Below are 4,877 nucleotides of genomic sequence, written 5' to 3'. Positions count from 1 at the left end.
TGTTAATGAAAGGAAGAATAATTTATTAAAATGGGCGGTATTCTCAAAACAGATTACCTGTATTTTATTCTTCCCCCGGTCCTAACCACTTTTTGTAGTGACCAATTTCTACGTGAGTGGGGTTGCCATATCCAGCTGGGACTTCGTCGTGAGACTGTGAGATGGGGGTAGAAATGCAGTAACAAATATAGTTAATATAATTACTTTTTATTTAGAATAAAATTACAAGGAACTTGTTACGGCAGCAGTTGGTACGCCATATTTTTCGGAAGATTTCACCTTTTTCAGCCAGTCTTTCTTGCGTTTTACGTTTTTATAAGATTCTATGCACGTCAGCTTGTAGTTAAAATGGCACTGTGAGATTGATTCCACAGTTCCTGGCAGCAGTTGATTTCTTTCACCGGTCCACTCGGTAGGTATCAGCGAAAATACTGTCATCACAGTGGCGTTGTTTGCGGGAACAGAAAACAAACGCTCACATAATTTTAGCAGTTGGCATTTGCGTTCAGGATTTTCGGTTTCCTTAAGGAAGTAAATCCACCTTTCTTCTGCGGAGTGTTTTAGACTTCATTCTTCCGAGTCATGCTCAGTTTCTAAAAAGCTTCTCAGATACATATATTCCTGAAAACAATTGTCGCCTGAAATCTTCATATCATTTCTTGTCAGGTATATTAATAATATTTTCAATCATCACCCGATCTGGGGTTTCGGACAGCATCATCCAATCAAATACTTGATATTTATTAAAAGAAATAGTCCATTTCCCTAAGTAATCAAATGCTATGGTTGTTGTTGTTGTTGTGGTCTTCAGTCCTGAGACTGGTTTGATGCAGCTCTCCACGCTACTCTATCCTGTGCAAGCTTCTTCATCTCCTAGTACCTACTGCAACCTACATCCTTCTGAATCTGCTTAGTGTATTCATCTCTTGGTCTCCCTCTACGATTTTTACCCTCCACGCTGCCCTCCAATACTAAATTGGTGATCCCTTGATGCCTCAGAACATGTCCTACCAACCGATCCCTCCTTCTAGTCAAGTTGTGCCACAAACTCCTCTTCTCCCCAGTCCTATTCAGTACCTCCTCATTCGTTATGTGATCTACCCATCTAATCTTCAGCATTCTTCTGTAGCACACATTTCGAAAGCTTCAATTCTCTTCTTGTCCAAACTATTTATCGTCCATGTTTCACTTCCATACATGGCTACACTCCATACAAATACTTTTACAAACGACTTCCTGACACTTAAATCTATACTCGATGTTAACAAATTTCTCTTCTTCAGAAACGCTTTCCTTGCCATTGCCAGTCTACATTTTATATCCTCTCTACTTCGACCATCATCAGTTATTTTGCTCCCCAAATAGCAAAAGTCCTTTACTGCTTTAAGTGTCTCATTTCCTAATCTAATTCCCTCAGAATCACCCAATCTAATTCCCTCAGAATCACCCAACTTAATTCGACTACATTCCATTACTCTCGTTTTGCTTTTCTTGATGTTAATCTTATATATCCTCCTTTCAAGACAATGTCCATTCCGTTCAACTGCTCTTCCAAGTCCTTTGCTGTCTCTGACAGAATTACAGTATCATCGGCGAACCTCAAAGTTTTTATTTCTTCTCCATGGATTTTAATACCTACTCCGAATTTCACTTTTGTTTCCTTTACTGCTTGCTCAATATACAGATTGAATAACATTGGGGACAGGCTACAACCCTGTCTCACTCCCTTCCCAACCGCTGCTTCCCTTTCATGCCCCTCGACTCTTATAACTGCCATCTGGTTTCTGTACAAATTGTAAATAGCCTTTTGCTCCCTGTATTTTACTCCTGCCACCTTCAGAATTTGAAAGACGCTCCCTGTATTTTACTCCTGCCATCTTCAGAATTTGAAAGAGAGTATTCCCGCCAACATTGTCAAAAGCTTTCTCTAAGTCTACAAATGCTAGAAACGTAGGTTTGCCTTTTCTTAATCTAGCTTCGTAGGGTCAGTATTGCCTCACGTGTCCCCATATTTCTACGGAATCCAAACTGATCTTCCCCAAGGTCCGCTTCTACCAGTTTTTCCATTCGTCTGTAAAGAATTCGCGTTAGTATTTTGCAGCTGTGACTTATTAAACTGATAGTTCGGTAATTTTCACATCTGTCAACGCCTGCTTTCTTTGGGATTGGAATTATTATATTCTTCTTGAAGTCTGAGGGTATTTCGCCTGTCTCATACATTTTGCCCACCAGATGGTAGAGTTTTGTCAGGACTGGCTCTCCCAAGGCCGTCAGTAGTTCTAATGGAATGTTGTCTGCTCCCGGGGCCTTGTTTCGACTCAGGTCTTTCAGTGCTCTGTCAAACTCTTCACGCAGTATCATATTTCCCATTTCATCTTCATCTACATCCTCTTCCATTACCATAATATTGTCCTCAAGTACATCGCCCTTGTATAGACCCTCTATATACTCTTTCCACCTCTCTGCTTTCCCTTCTTTGCTTAGAACTGGGTTTCCATCTGAGCTCTTGATATTCATACAAGTCGTTCTCTTATCTCCAAAGGTCTCTTTAATTTTCCTGTAGGCAGTATCTATCTTACCTCTAGTGAGATAAGCCTCTATATCCTTACATTTGTCCTCTAGTCATGCCTGCTTAGCCATTTTGCACTTCCTGTCGATCTAATTTTTGAGACGTTTGTATTCCTTTTTGCCTGCTTCATTTACTGCATTTTTATATTTTCTCCTTTCGTCAATTAAATTCAATATTTCTTCTGTCACCCAAGGATTTCTACTAGCCCTCGTCTTTTTACCTATTTGATCCTGTGCTGCCTTCACTATTTCATCCCTCAAAGCTACCCATTCTTCTTCTACTGTATTTCTTTCCCCCATTCTTGTCAACTGTTCCCTTATGTTCTTCCTGAAACTCTGTACAACCTCTGGTTTAGTCAGTTTATCCAGGTCCCATCTCCTTAAATTCCCACCTTTTTGCAGTTTCTTCAGTTTTAATCTACAGTTCATAACCAATACATTGTGGTCAGAGTCCACATCTGCCCCTGGAAATGTCTTACAATTTAAAACCTGGTTCCTAAATCTCTGTCTTACCATTATATAATCTATCTGATACCTTTTAGTATCTCCAGGGTTCTTCCATGTATACAACCTTCTTTGATGATTCTTGAACCAAGTGTTAGCTATAATTAAGTTATGCTCTGCGCAAAATTCTACCAGGCGGCTTCCTCTTTCATTTCTTACCCCCAATCCATATTCACCTACTACGTCTCCTTCTCTCCCTTTTCCTACTACCGAATTCCAGTCACCCATGGCTATTAAATTTTCGTCTCCCTTCGCTATCTGAATAATTTCTTTTATTTCATCATACATTTCTTCAATTTCTTCGTCATCTGCAGAGCTAGTTGGCATATAGACTTGTACTAATGTCGTAGGCGTGGGCTTCGTGTCTATCTTGGCCACAACAATGCGTTCGCTGTGCTGTTTGTAGTAGCTTACCCGCATTCCTATTGTTTAATTCATTATTAAACCTACTCCTGCATTACCCCTATTTGATTTGGTATTTATAACCCTGTATTCACCTGACCAAAAGTCTTGTTCCTCTTGCCAACGAACTTCACTAATTCCCACTATATCCAACTTTAACCTATCCATTTCCCTTTTTAAATTTTCTAACCTACCTGCCCGATTAAGGGATCTGACATTCCACGCTCCGATCCGTTGAACGCCAGTTTTCTTTCTCATGATAACGACGTCCTCCTGAGTAGTCCCCGCCCGGAGATCCGAATGGGGGACTATTTTACCTCCGGAATATTTTACCCAAGAGGATGACATCATCATTTATTCATACAGTAAAGCTGCATGCCCTCGGGAAAAATTACGGCCGTAGTTTCCCCTTGCTTTCAGCCGTTCGCAGTACAGCACAGCAAGGCCGTTTTGGTTAGTGTTACAAGGCCAGATCAGTCAATCATCCAGACTGATACCCCTGCAACTACTGAAAAGGCTGCTGCCCCTCTTCAGGAACCACACGTTTGTCTGGCCTCTCAACAGATATCCCTCCGTTGTGGTTGCACCTACGGTACGGCTATCTGTAACGCTGAGGCACGCAAGCCTCCCCACCAACGGCAAGGTCTATGGTTCATGGGGGGGAATGCTATGGTATAGAAAGCCATTGTCTCTTCCTCAAATTTCTAAATCAAATTAATTATTTCTTGGTTGGCGTTCTCATTCTTTAATTTGTTTAAATTCATCTTGGTTTGTATGGTAAAAAAACTTGCAGTCTTCCTTTCATTCACACATCTAAGTGTCCATTAATACATTTCTTATTTCAATAATCGGGACTTTATTCTTCTCCATACTTTTTATATACACCATTTGAACCAAAAAGTCAGTATAAATTTGAAAACTGAATAAATCACGGAATAATGTAGATAGAGAGGTACAAATTGTCACACATGCTTGGAATGACTTGGGGTTTTATTAGAACCAAAAAAATACAAAAGTTCAAAAAATGTCCGACAGATGGCGCTTCATCTGATCATAATAGCCATAATTAGCATAACAAAGTAAGACAAAGGAAATGCTCAATATGTCCACCATCATTCCCCAACAATAGCTGTAGTCGAGGAATAATGTTGTGAACAGCACTGTAAAGCATGTCCGGAGTTATGGTGAGGCATTGGCGTCGGATGTTGTCTTTCAGAATCCCTAGAGATGTCGGTCGATCGATGACGATACACTTGCGACTTGAGGTAACCCCAAAGCCAATAATCGCACGGACTGAGGTCTGGCGACTTGGGAGGCCAAGCATGACGAAAGTGGCGGCTGAGCACACGATCATCACCAAACGACGCGCGCAAGAGATCTTTCACGCGTCTAGCAATATGGGG

This window comes from Schistocerca nitens, chromosome 1 (genome assembly GCF_023898315.1).
Source record: "Schistocerca nitens isolate TAMUIC-IGC-003100 chromosome 1, iqSchNite1.1, whole genome shotgun sequence".
NCBI classification, from domain to species: domain Eukaryota; kingdom Metazoa; phylum Arthropoda; class Insecta; order Orthoptera; family Acrididae; genus Schistocerca; species Schistocerca nitens.
The sequence above is the reverse complement of the archived record's forward strand: the minus strand, read 5'-3'. Positions refer to the sequence as shown.